We start from the raw sequence: 15,539 nt of genomic DNA on the forward strand, positions 1-15,539 counted from the left end.
ATCTGTTCCAATGCTTCAGCCAAAGGAATATTGATGTGGAGCTTTTTGAAGATGTCAAGAAACCTTGCAAATTGCTTCTCTTGCTCCTTTTTCTTCAACCTTTGAGGGAATGGAACAGTAGGAACAAAAACTTTTGTTTTATCATTCTCACCTGCCTGACTATTATCTCCCTCATTCTTTTTTTCACAATTTATCTCATCATTTTTTTCTTCTTTCATCACTTCTATATCACCACTTTCTTTCTTTTTCTCTCCTTCCACCTCACGGTTTTTCTCATCAATTAACACCTTTCCACTCCTCAATTGAATTGCTTTACATTGTTCCCTTGGGTTGGGAACGGTGTCACTGGGAAATTTACCAGGAGATCTCTCTGAAAGTTGTTTTGACATTTGACCAATTTGATTCTCCAAATTTCTGATTGAAGCTTCCTGGTTCTTGAAATTTGTCCTAGTGTCATTCATAAAGTTGGAAGTTTGCTCCACAAAGGTAGAGGTTTGCAAGGATAACTTCTCTAAAGCACTCTCCAAAGTAGACATCTTGCTCCCTTGATTGCTAGATTGTGCTTGATATTGATATGGAGGCCTTGGTTGGTTAGATTGTCCTGACCCACCCCAAGGTCTATTTGGTGGGTTTCTCCAACCTGAATTATAGTTATTGGAATAATGATTCTGTTGTTGCCCTACTACATTAACTTGTGCCTCTTGTTGAGTGGTTTGACATTCACCATTTTGATGCGTTCCTCCACAAAAGTCACACACCAAGGAAGATGTATTAACAGCTTTAGCCTGCATACTACCCAACTGCTGAGTCAAATTAGTAATTTGTTGTGTTAAAAGCTTGTTCTGTGCTAGAATAGCATCCAAAGTATTAACCTCCAGTACTCCACCTCTTCTATTTTGGCGATCAAATTGCATGTTCACTGTATTATTTGCCATCAATTCAAGAGTCTCCAAGGCTTCCTCTGGTGTTTTCAAATTAAATGACCCTCCACTTGCTGCATCCAATATCGCCTTAAAAGAGGGTGAAAGGCCATTATAGAAAATTTGCACTTGTAGCCAATCTGGTAAAGAATGATGAGGACACTTTCGAATTAGGTCTTTATACCTTTCCCATGCCTCATATAAGGACTCAGACTCTTGTTGCACAAAATTAGTAATCTCATTTCTCATTCTTGCTGACTTGGATGGAGGAAAATATTTGTTCACAAATTTAGTAGCCAAATTATCCCATGTAGAAATATTCCCTTGAGGTTGTGATTGAAGCCAACTCTTAGCTTTATCCCGTAATGAAAAAGGAAAAAGCCTCAAGCGGACTGCATCATCAGTAGCTCCATTGATCTTCAAGGTGTCGCAAATTGTAAGAAAATTCTCTAGGTGAGAATTTGGATCCTCTGATGCTACACCTCCAAACTGATTTTGTTGGATGACTTGTAAAAGTGCAGGCTTAATTTCAAAGTTATTGGCTTGAATAGGAGGCCTCACAATACTCACTCTGTAAGAATTAAGATCTGGCATAGAATAATCCCTCAGGGTCCTTCTCACATTACCAGCTTCTTCTGCCATTGGTGATTCTTGCTCTGCTTCGTCAGCTAATGCTTCTTGTCTTGCTCTTTCTCTCCTTCTTCTTCTTGCACTTCTTCTATTCCTTCTAGCAGTACGTTCAATTTCTGGATCAAAAAGCAAATCTTCCGGAGCAACAGTACCTCGCATAAACAACTTAAAGAACAAAATACAAAAAAAAATGAAAATAACAAAAATTGAAGTAAAAATTAAGAAATTAAAAATAGAACAATATGAACTCTCTAAAATCTACAACTCAAATCTCAAGTCGATTAGCTCACTAATATCAACTGAAAATTCAATCCCCGGTAACGGCGCCAAAAACTTATTGTACGTATGGCAAGTGTACCAATCGTTACTGTAGTAATAAAATTATTGTCCTCAGGGATTGAAATTGTTAAGTACTAGATTACTAATTTACGTCAAGTTTGAGAAATCAAAAAAACTGATCAATTCAGCGTAATTATAAAATTAACAAAAATTTAATCAATATAAAGATGTTAGAGAATTGATTTCATATTCTTTCTTATAGATTCCTACCCTTTTTAACTGATGCAAGAATTATAATTATCCTCTTGAGTTGATTGAGAGCTGATTACCTGTAATTCCTTACAAGTAAATCTGTTCATGGAATCCTAATCCCTAATTCCTTAGGATAATTACAAAATTCAATAGAATCGTGAGGAACAATTATCAACTCATATGAAAACTAATTAAGTATGCCCAATTTCGCAATTGTGACAAAATCTAATCTGTTCTATCTCTAATCGCAAACAATCCCCAATCTCCCAATTGTAAAATTGCTTAAAGAATAATCATTATAAACAGAGATAAAACACTGAAATAATTAAAATTACTTAACAACAATGGAAAAGGTTCAGAACATATAATCCTGAATTCTACATCAATCCTCTAACACAAAGGAATTTAGTTATGCATAATGTAAAAATAAAAACCGAAAATCAGATGATGAAGCAATTGATCTCATCCAAGTAATCTCCTTGTCCCCCCGTTCTTTTGTTATTCTCCTCTTATTTATATGTTAACAGTTGTAACTTATCGAACCGCAGGTATGGAAAAATCCGCAACCTGCCTATGGAATCCTCTGGCTTGACTTTTCAATTTCTGGCACCTTTCCACAGGCATGGAAAAATCCACAGCCTGCTTGTGGAATCCTCTGGCTTGACTTTTCAATTTCTGGCACCTTTCCACAGGCATGGAAAAATCCACAGCCTGCTTGTGGATATTTCCGACTTCAAATCTGTACTCTGAAATATTTCCACAGGCATGGAACGATCCACAATTCAGTTGTGGAATCTTCTGATTTTAATTCTTCGCTCTGTCTTTTTTCCAACTTGATTCTTGCTCCCTCCAAACCATAATTTAAGCACCTAAAACACTTACTTACAAGAAAAAACAAGCAAACCAACTGTGTAATCTGAAACAAAGATAATGCATGATAAAATCAACCAAACAATGCAATAATGTATGCAAATGGCCTAAACTAAACATGAATGCAAATACAATTTATACACACATCATTGAGCCTACATTTAATTCCCATTTTCCAATTTCTTTTTCTCCTTAAGTCATGTCCTCACATTTACTATACTAAGCAATATTCTAATTATTATGGTTTTGTACATGGTGTGAGTAATATTGGTAAGGTATAGAAGGTTTAACAGCTTAATAGGGGAAGGTGAAATGTCATGTAGCCATCTTGTAGTGGACAGAGAGAGAGTGCAGTTGAATTTAATGGCCTGATTAGGTGGCCATTTCTCTTAATGACTCATAATAAAAAAGTTGACACTAAACCAATGAAGGCTAATTTATTGATTTTCTTGCAAGCTAATGCATGTATAAGGGGAACTCAACTCTCCTTGTTTCTTTTTCTTTTTTTTCCAAAAAGGAACACTATTTGAGAGAGGTACATGATAAGTTCATATTTTGATATATTTTATAATTTATATTTATAAACTTAAACTCTATTTTTTATATATTTACACTAATTATGTTATTAATTATTACAGTTTAGCTGAAAGTTGTTATTAGTGCATTATAGAGATATTTTGGATAAAAATTAGATATTTTTAGTACTTGGCTATACTATGTGAAGCTGAGTTTGAATTTAAAATTTAAAATTTAAACTTAGATATGAAGATTTAGAGTGATTCTGATTGTAAATAAAACTAATTTGAAAAGATAGAGCTCAACCAACTAGAAACTCAAGACACAGCCTATATAAAGAGGCCTTATGCTCCACACTTGACACTTTCATTTCTCTACACACCTTTGTCCCCTTCTTAATTCTAATCAAAATCATCTTTGAAAGTCATTGAAGACTATTGGCAAGGACGACGAGCTTCACCCTAGAATCCAAGCAAGTGATTGAGCGCCTTTTGGAGAACGAGAACTATCTTCGTCTTTTACCTTTTTGAGTTTTTTTTATTTAATTTTTTCTTTATGGTTATGAGTTTATTTATCACATTCTTCGTAGTTTATTTTGTTATGAGTAACTAAACCCATAGCTACGGCTATGGTATATCCTACTGCAAACTTTGTGTGATTTTTACTTTAATATTGGTATTAGTTTTCCTTTAATGTTTAGTTTTTATTCTATTGGATTATATTGTGTATATTAAGATTTAATCACCCTTAGCATCCCATAGTTAATTGTATTGTAGGAGATCATACCACTGTAATTAACAGAATTATAGGATAAAACGAGACGAGGTTAGGTTAATCACACTTAATTCCTTTCTTTTAGCCGTTATTAAATTAACAAACTCATAGGATCTTCATGCTTTCTCAACTAATTACCTTGCATGATCATTGAGAATGTTTATTCAGTGAAAAGAATATTAACATTGTATAATTATTTGATGTTAATAGAACTAATTATGAGTAGTTGACAAATATTTGGATGCTAATATCGGGATTAAATTAATTAGAACATAAAGAAGTATAATAGGTGAACCCATAAGTCCTAGGCTTATCTCATTTGATCTCTCTAATATATTGCATTACTGTTTTTTTAATTTATTGTTAACATTAAGATCTGTTTTTAGTATGTTACAATACCGTTACGTTTAAACAATCGAATCAAATTATTCTTGGTATTTGAAAATAATCTTTATGTGATAATAACTTGGGAACTCTTTTTGAAAACCCTTTATTACTTTTTGACAGGTATATACATTACTTTTGTTTGAATTTGATTGTTAATATTAAATGGTGTGTGTGGTTTGATGAAGCAATATGTATATACGTTACTTTTGTTTGGGTTTAATTATTAATATTAAGTTGCGTGTATGTACCCTTGAAATGGCAATGATGCATTTGTCTGACCATTCATTCGCATTATTCACATGAACGATGAAGGAGAGTCAAGATAACAGTCCGACACAACTGCAGAATGCTTATATCCAAGTTCACGAAGGAACCTTAGGGGTAGTAAAGGGAGGGGATGGCTCAATGACGTGGAGTAGCTCATTGTAATTAAGCCACGTTGCCAAGGAACTCTTACTAATCCTAATGTGGACACCAATTACCAAAGTCGCAACAGACTCATTCCTGAAGACTATTTTAATAATATGAATCAGTTAATAAGTTGAGGACGGAACGTGTTACCTAGCAGGAAATGGAGTCCTCTGACCACCTTGACTGGAGGGAGGATGAAACTTTGAGAAAATGTAGACTTACGAGTAACATGCATTGCATCCTTTATCATTATTTAGACTGGTAGAACTACGTAGTATAATTTAATAGAATTTTGAGTGATATATTATGTAAATAGATTGAAGGTTTTGTTTAACTTGTTTTAATTTAGTTGTTATGTTTATAATATAGATTATTATAATTGTGTAGGACTCACTCTCTGGTTTGTCTCTTCCTCTTGGTTTTTTTGTTTTGTTTTATATGTATGCATTTTGGATATGTACCGATTGAGCAAAGATATGAATACTGGACAACGAGGAAGAGATGTGCTTGTAGAATCTTAAACTTACTGACTAATCTTCTGGGGTCTAGTCACCATGGGTGTGAGACTCATAATTGATAAGGGCTGTAAGCCCTACTGATACGACAGGCTTTTGGCCAAGATTTTCATTCTGTTATGAGAGATGGAATCGCATTTTTCTTTCTCTACTCTTATTGTTCTTGTAGTACCTCCAAACCAGACACCATCTTGACCCTCTTGGGAATCCCAACAAAGAAAATGCTCCTATGCATCCTAAACCCCCATCTATCTGACCTATTCCCTGACACCCTGCGAGAGCTCCTCCTTTACCATCAAATGAAGCAGGACCTTTCATTAGACGTCCGTCACCACTATCGCCACAACCTCCATTTCGTTCATCACCCCCTATCGTGAGATCGATAGATAACGATGATGACCTGCTACCTTCACTTTAGCTCCAAGTGGGGAATGATCTGCTGTTACGTAAAAGAGGGATACTAACTAGCAAGTGCACTAGGTAGTTGTAGCAAGTAATAAATTTTGGAAATCAATATGAGCCTCAAGTATCATCCACAAGGATTCAATTTTCAATTATCACTTCACAATTTAACAATTAGTTGAGCCATACAATTCATTTTGAAGGTTTGTAACATGTAAAAGTAAGAAATAAGAATAATAAAAGGTAATAAACTTACTGTAAAAATAGAGTATGAATTTTGTATTAAGAATGCTATATGGAAAATAGTTAGAAATCAATTCACCAGATTTTCAATTGCACTGTAATCATGTTTTGGATTCTTGAGAATTTTAATTGATTGATAATCAATTTCACTTCTTTAACCAAAGGACAATTCCTTGGCTCATTGATCCTAATACCTAATTAAACCTCCCTAATCCCTTAAGTGAAATTTAATCAAATACTACATTAAGTTTTGGAAATTATAAGATTACTAGATCATGATACTTATTCCTAAGATCTCAATAACCTAGGCATATGATTCAGATATGAGAAATAAACTCAATTTTCATTTATGAAGATTCCTCTAAATTCAATTGAATGAAGGATTAGTTCACAATTGTATTAAGAACAGAATCATATACTTAATTCAATTAAAATCTCAATATCCAATCCACAATTACATCACAACATCAAATCTGGATACATAGATCCCTAACCAAAAAGGTTAGAACAACATTACAATGGAAGAAGGAGAAGTAAGAGAAGAAGAAGACAAGAAGCAGAAGAACATCTTCCAAGACCCAATCTTCACACTGATTCCTCTAGCAATGAAGCTTGAAAGTCACTTCCAATCTCTCTCTCTCTGACTTTCCTTAGAAGTTAAAATAGTTAAAAAGTGAAAAATAACAAAAATGAACCAAAGTCCTATTTTCTGAACCTCTAACTTCAATTTATAATGTTTTTCCTGCCATTTTCCTTTCCACACATTAATCTCTAAGAATTATAGCATAAAAGGTCTTCTATAACTGAATTAGGAACTCAAATCGTCCAAAGTTGACACTTAGAAAAGATATTTAAAATTCTGTTACTTTTGCATAGACATTTTAAGTGGTTGAAGTGTCTACGTGCAAGTGTTCTACATAAGAAGATCCTCACGCGTAGCTACTTTGAACACTTGAAGTAGCTACACGATTACTGCGTAGCTACTTTGAACACTTGAAGTGGCTACGCGCAGTGTGCATAAGTGTATGACCTTGAACGTAGCTACTCTAAACTCTTGAAGTTGATACTCTCTTGGTTTTCATGAATTTTTTTCTTCAAAGTGTTAACTCTATGTACTCAGAGTGGTTACGCCCTAAACATAACACTTGATTCTTTATCTTTTAAGCTCAATTCCTCTACTTTCTTCGTTTCAATCTTCAACTCAAATTCTCAGTTCAAGCTTCTGCACAAGGATTAAGTCATTTTAAGTCAAATTGTTCAAAATTGGATTAAAATTCTAAAACTCAAAACTATTTATACAATTATGAATATCAATGTAATTTTTATGATATTTCTAAGTTTACTTAGCACTTTACTAGTTATTTGTTAACAAAACTATACTAAAAATTATGGTAAAATATGGATTTATCATCTGTCTTCCTCCAATGGATGGAGTTTGACCCTAGTGAAGATTCTCTCCCAATGGATTGGATATTGCTCATAGGAGATGTTCATTTTGCTTATTTTAAGATACTATACGTTAAGGGTTTACATTTGATTTAAACTTGTTACAGAATTTGGTTTGGATGGATATGTTTAAACTATTACTCTTTTATAATTATATGCATACATTTCCGTATTATAGTTACATCTTGTACGGTTGCATTTTTGTATGTTTTATTCCCTTTGACATAGTGAACTATTAGTGTGAATTCAAATTATTATTTATTATACTAAAAACTTGATTGAGAAGTGAGAATTTAATCTCGTAGGGATTTTTGTTAAGTGTGATGAGATTCACAGGTGCCATGAATTGAAATCGAGGAAGGATCCTTTGACAATAGGGCTTAATAATAGTTGTTGGGATTTATTTCATGTATCACTTGAATGCATGATTTTAAATATAGATTGTGTGTATTGTAGTGATGTTATGCATGTTAACACTCTCGTTTACCGCATATGGTTGTTCTTCAATATGATGTGTTACTATACAACAGTAGTATTCTAGAATAGTAATTAGGTCATGACAGTTATCGTTCAAATTATCTTAGCAATAGTTGCAACAATGGGGTAAGAACTATATCAAATGGATATGCATAGTGCATTTTTTCATAGAGAGTTGCAGGAAGAGATTTTCATGAGACTACTCATGGTTTTCAAACTTCTCAACCAGAAATGGTATATAAGTTTCACAAGTCCTTATATGGGTTAAAGCAAACTCCAAGGTGTTGGTTTGCCAAACTCTCTTACACTCTTAAAGGATATAGTTTTCATCAATCATACTTTAATTATTCATTGTTTATGTTTTATTACAAAGAGGTGCAACTCATAGTTTTGGTTTATGTTGATGATTTTGGCAAAATTACTCTTTTCGTCCCTTAACTTAAAGGTAAATTTTATTTTAGTCCTCTAACTTTTTTTTGTTCAATTTAATCTTCTAAGTTTTGTTATTTTTTTTCACATTAATCCTTTCTATGAGCTTTGTTAGAGAACGTAACAGAAGCATCCTATGTAACACTAATGGTGTTTATGTTATCATACGTAGGCCTATAAGCATAAGCCTTCAATTGGAAGTCATTCTACATGTGGAGATTGTAGTTACGTGAAATACACTTCTGGAAGGGAAACAATCACTATGTTATAGAGGGAATTTGAGATATTGAAATCAAAAAATCAGTTTGCAAAGCAAAATTTTTCATATTGTAAAGGGTTATCAGGGTTTCTTATTGGAAAAACGTTAAAAATTAGAAATAGAATCGAACATCAAAGTTATAAGGTATGTTTCTATTTTTGAAATTTATTTTCTGCATGTGTTGGGTATATTATTTTGTTTGTGTTTTGTGAGGTAATAAGAGTTAGGACATTGTTGAATATTTGAAAGATTTCATTTTTCTAAAATTTAGGTTTTGTTGTTATTAACTTTTTTGGGTCATAGAAGATGGATAAATTGTGTGTAGAAGTTCACTATGGTGGCAAGTTTGAAAAGTCACAAAAGATTAAGTATGTTAGAGGCCAGACAAGTATTTTGGACTGTGAAGAAAATTTTTGGAGTTATTTTGAGTGTTTGGATGAGGTACGTGAGTTGGAATCTGATGTAGTTGATAGTATATGGTGCAAGATTGGTGGAAAAGGTCTTGATGTTGAGATAAAGGAACTAAAAGATGATAAAGGAGCTATGGAGATGACTATAGTGTCGAAGTGTTATGGAAAAGTGGAGTTGTATGTAGTACATGTAGTTTCAGAAGCTGAGATATGTGTAGATGTTCCATTACTTGAATATCCCATGAATGTTGATGGGTTCAAGTTAGGGAGATGGGTGTTGGAGAACAAGTAACAGAAGAAAATTTTGAAGTAGATAATGAGGTTGAAGTGGAATAAAAAGAGGTTCAAGTGAAAAAAGAAGAAAGGCATGTGGAAAAGGATGAGAGGAAGAAGTTCATATAGAATAGGAAGATCAACAAGGAAAGTTGATGGCTATCAAACAGAGAAAAAATCTTCTACAAAAGAGAAAAAAATGAGTAAAAAAAATGACCAAAAAAACAATGAAAATATGTGCCAAAACATTAAGAATAAGTGATAATAGAAGGAGCAAAACAACAAGATCAAGTGAGAAGAAAACAAACAAAACAACAAGAACAAGTGAGAAAAAAAAAAACCAAAACAACAAGAATGAGTGAGAGAAAAAAAGAAAATAACAACTTCATACGTTGAGTTTCATATTAATTCTAGTTTTGATGAAGACTTTGAAGTTGAATCTCAATTTGAGGTTAGTTCTACTTCTACTAATCCAATGACATTTGCTGAGAGCAATTATGCTTTTGATGTTGATGAGGATTATAGCAATGAGGGATTGGAGACTGATGTAGATTCTGATAAAGAGCAAGATAGAAACACTTTAAATTATTTAACTTATCATAAAAAATGACTGATTACAAATGAAAAATAAGTACATTATTTGCATCAAAAGAAGATTTTAAAGAGGTTGTAAAGACATGATATTCACTCTGGTAAAAACTTAAAGATTCAAAAGAATGATAATGAAAGAGTGAAAGTGGTACGTAAAGGTGAATGCAAATAGATGACATTCTGTGCCAAGTTACAAAGAGAAGACACTCGGCAATTGAGAAAATTTATTAATGAACACATATGCAGCAGAGAGTATAAGGTGAAGATATTAAGTTCAACTTGGTTGAATAAAAAATTACAAGATGGTGTAGTAGAAAATTCCAACATAAAGGTTAATGACAATAAAAACAAAGAAAGTAGAATATTGAAGTAAGCAAGTCTACAACACAAAGAACAATGAGGACAACAATTGACCTTATTGATGGGAGTTTTAAAGAGCAATATAAAAGGTATGATTATTGTCATGAGATGTTAAAGTCAAATCCTAGTTCAAATATAAAGTTGATAGTCGAACAAATTAGTCATGCAATTAAGCAGGGTAAAAATGTCCCAAAACAGCTTTTTCCCACTTTTTAGAAACTGTATATTTGTTTTCGGGCATGCAAGGAGAGCTTTTTAATGTGCAGACCGATTATAGGATTGGATGACTAGTTTTTGAAAGGATATTATGGTGGACAAATTTTGGCTGTTGTAGGTAGGGATCCTAATGAGTAACTATTGTTGTTGTCAAAGGTGAAAATAAAGATTCATGACAATAGTTTTTGCACCTACTTATTTTTTATTTAAGAGGTGTAGGAGTATGCAACACAGTGACCTTTATGTCTAACCAACAAAATATATGAACTTATTAATAGAACATTGAATATTTCCTATTTCAAAGATTATTGTCAGTCATTGAGGAGTTGTTGCCTGGAATAGAACATAAGTATATTTCGGTAAACAATTAAAGGAACTCATGTTGAAAGCAACAAAAGTAATCATTTGTTGTAAAAACTCAAAAATATGATAAAAATGGAACATAACATATAGCCTAAAAAAGTCTAAATTTTTTACCATTTATTAGATGGTTATATTAGTGTATGTTCAAATATATTGGTGATTTTAAATTTTATATTATAATTTTTAATCATTTTTATAAGCAAATATGTTATGACCAGTCACGTATAATAAATGTCACTCAAAACACAAGATCAAACCTTTGATCTTCATAACATATTTGTAAACGTATAATAAATTTTTTACCATTTATTAGATGGTTATATTAGTGTATGTTCAAATATATTGGTGATTTTAAATTTTATATTATGATTTTTAATCATTTTTATAAGCAAATATGTTATGACCAGTCACGTATAATAAATGTCACTCAAAACACAAGATCAAACCTTTGATCTTCATAACTTTTCAATTACATCAACCCATTTGTAAGACTATTGGAAGTCAATTGGTATTTTTTTTTATCTTTGCTTTGTATCTTTGTTTGAATTTTGTAGGTTGAACAAATTCAATTTAATACATAATTGTTAATGTGTATTAAATCAAACAAAAGAGATGTAATGCAATATGATATACAAACTATTATTTTGTGTGCGTAACTCATATATTAACAAGATGTGTTTTAAATAAAAATTCTAATGACAAACTAGATTTTTCAACAAAAATAGATCCTACGTAGCAAACAGCTCCCTTCATGGCTAAATATGTTAAAAAATAACAATAAAATATTTTAATATTTTATAACCTTTGAATGAAAGTTTAAAGGCTGAGATTTTTTTAAGGAGAGATGCATGGCTACAAAGGATCCAAGTCTATACTTAAATAGATCTAACAATTGAGCATGTAGATGTAGCGCTTTAAATGGAAGAATAAGCAACACGCAGTGATCATTATGATTGAGATCATGTAACTTGAATGCAAACAATCTTTTTATTATAGAAGTTATTATCCTTCTATATTATTTATTTGTAATGACAACAAAGTATACAATGCATCGAAAGAATAATAAAGCATGCACAAATCATTATGTATAATATTTTTTAAATTGAATACAATCAGTTTGTATTATACAAAGTTATTATCTTGCTATTATATATTTTAATCTACAATTCTTTCTATACAAAACTCTCTTCTATATAAAATAAGAAGTTGAAAATTTTAATATAAATATTTACATTAGTTAAATAAATAAATACATATACAAGAATATAAATTTTTATATTACAAAGAAATAGACATTTACATTACACATAAATATTATTTGTAATATTAGCATTAAAATATATTTATTGAAGAGTAAACTATGAAAATGGTTAATTTTTTTCACATTTTCATCAAAAAATGTAGTTACTATTTTTAATATTGTCGATTTAGATTAATATAATTCAATCATTATATAATTGATATGAGAATAATTTTTAAAAGTATTATGAGTATATTTACATATGAAATATATTAAAAATATTTGAAAAACAAATATTTTCTATTTATAAAATTATATTAATATTTAAACTATAAAGTGAATATTATATAATATACATATTTTAAAATATTTTATATTTAAATTTTATAATAAGCTATTGTAATAGTATTTTTTTATCATTTATTAATAATATCTAAATATATTGATAAGATAATAAGAGTGTAAATTAAATTTTTAACTAATATATAATTATTTATTTTAAGAGTTAATACTAATTAAATAAAAATTTAAATATTTAATAAACATAAAAATATTAAACATGTTAAATATAATTATAAATTACAAGTTTATGTATTTGTAATTATTTTTAGTTTATTTTAGTTTCCAATATAAGAATTGAAAATAGAACCGAATCATGTAAAAAATAAAAGTGATTTAAACTTATCAATTAGTATATTAAAATTATTTATATTAATTTTTTAGTACTATTAATTAAAAAAACCTCCAGTTTGTGACTAAATCTATTATGTGTATTTATTATACTCTAATATTTTATTTATAGAAAAAGATAAATATTTATATTTTAAGTAATTTTATTATATATTTTAATTTATAATTCTTTATTTTTAAAAATATATTTATGTAAAATAAGATGTTAAAAATTTTAATATAAATATTTAAATTAATCAAATAAATGAATATATATATATATATATCATAAAAAATAGATATTTACATGATAAAATTAATATAAAGATATATTTATTAATAAAATAAATCATGAAAATTGTTAATTTTTTATATCTTTAATAAAAAAGTTATTTATTATATTTTATGTTATTGAATTCGACTAATACAATTTAATTATAATATCATTGATATAATAATAATTTTTTAAATATATTGAAAATATATTTATATATGAAATTTATTAAAAATATTTATTTATATATAAAATTATATTAATATCTAAATCATAAAGTGACTATTAAATAATATATTTTTAAATATTTTATATTATAATTTTATAATTAACTATTGTTGGACTATTATTATTAATTAATGATAATATCTAAATTTAATGATGAAATCCTAATACAATACTCTTTTATATATTAAACATGATAATTTATAAAAGTATAAATCTAGTCTTTTATTAATATATAATTATTTATTTTAAGAGTGAATACTTATGAAATAAAAAATTAAATATTTAATAAATATGAAACAATATTAAATACATTAAATATAAATATAAATTATAAGTTGAAATATTTGTGATTTTATTTAGTTTAATTTTATCTACAATATAAGAATTAAAAATAGAACTGAATCACATAAAAAATAAAGGTAATTTATATCCTCTAATTAGTATATTAAAATTATTTACATTAATTTTTAAATATTACTAATTAAATAGTCTCAAGTTTGCCAAAAATTTTATTTTGTGCACTAATTAGGATTCAAATCCTATTTTTTTTTTTAAATAGACAAACTTTTTTATTTTGAGTAATATTATATATTTCAATTCATATTTTTTTCTTTCATAAATCTCTTTAAATATAAAAGAAGAGGTTAAAAATTATAAGACAAATATTTAAATTACTCAAATAAATAAATATATTAAAAATATTTTTTTATATAAAATTATATTAATATTTAAAAGTATGTTTTTAAATTTAACAATAATCACATTTTAAAGTTAACTATAAAAATTATTAATTTTTAATATTTTAATCAAAATATTTTATTTATTATTTTATATTATTGAATTAAGCTAATAAAATTAATTTAGTGTAGGTTGACATGAAAATGAGTTCCTTTATAAATGTGTTAAAATATATTTACTCGTGAAATACATAAAATTAATATAAATATAGTTTAGGATAGTATTTACTGTTTATACAATAATAGCATGAAAAATTAATAAAAAATTGAGCATGTTTGCAATTTAACTTAATTTAATTTTGAATATAAGAATTAAAAATTAAACTAAATTATATAAAAATAAAAAATATGATTGATAATGTAAAATTATTATATTAAAATGATTTGGATAGATTCTTTAATAATTATGAAAAATTTTATTTTTTAAATTTTTAATATGAATATTTACATTTTAAAAAAAAATAAAAAACCAAACATGTGAGGTAGAAAATAAATATTCATATTACATATAAATAATTATTTTATAAGGTTAGTATTATATATATATATATATATATATATATATTATTTTTTTTGATACACTAAATTATGAAAATTATTCATTTTTTATAATTATAATAAAAAAGTTATTTATTATTTTTATATTATTGAATTAAGTTAATAATCATATTAAAATTAATTTTAAATGATAATTTAATATAAATTAAAAACTAAAATAAACTTTGCACTAGATAAGATACCACTTGGTTTCAATGATAAAAGAAGGAATCTAAACACTTCTTTGGCCCAAATAAAATAAGCACCCTCCCCGCTTGATTAAGAATGAATTAAAGAATAATTAAACTAATTATGATAAATAGTCAGATGATTATTTACTTAATTGGAAGGCTAATCCACAAAGCCCACTAGCCTATAATATTACCTATAAAAGGAAAGTAAGAAGTACAAGTAAATAGTTGACTTTCAATATTCAATAGTATTTATTATCTAAACCAACACCTGACTTTATCATTGAAGTGTCTTTTGCAGGTACACCCTCCCACTTAAGACAAAGAAAAGCTAGCGGTACTTGCAAGGACGTCACCTTATCTCACAGTAGAGGAGTGTTGAGAAGATTAGTGTATCCTTAACAGGAACATTTTAGCACCCATCGTGGGACACGATTTGCCTCAATTTCAAAGTCATTATGATACTTACAAGGAGTCAGCAAGAAGGACAGAGTTAGGAAGGGGGAACCTCTTATCAGCAGGAGGACGCTACACCTAACCCACCGATACCTGAAGTTTTGGCTGAAAAGGGAGGAGATGAAAGCTTTTTTTCGGTAGTAAGACAGCTTAGGGCTAAAATGAAGGAAATACAAAGGATGAG

General features: G+C 28.8%; 1 non-coding gene across 1 annotated transcript; it reads left to right on the forward strand.

Annotated features, from left to right (window-relative positions):
- Positions 1-1,065: 1,065 nt before the first annotated feature.
- On the forward strand, positions 1,066-1,172 carry LOC113866421. Its single transcript, XR_003505060.1, has one exon. It is a non-coding gene; the product is annotated as a small nucleolar RNA R71 (small nucleolar RNA).
- Positions 1,173-15,539: the final 14,367 nt, after the last annotated feature.

Source organism: Abrus precatorius, unplaced genomic scaffold (genome assembly GCF_003935025.1).
Source record: "Abrus precatorius isolate BTA unplaced genomic scaffold, Abrus_2018 Scaffold4, whole genome shotgun sequence".
In the NCBI taxonomy this organism is placed as follows: domain Eukaryota; kingdom Viridiplantae; phylum Streptophyta; class Magnoliopsida; order Fabales; family Fabaceae; genus Abrus; species Abrus precatorius.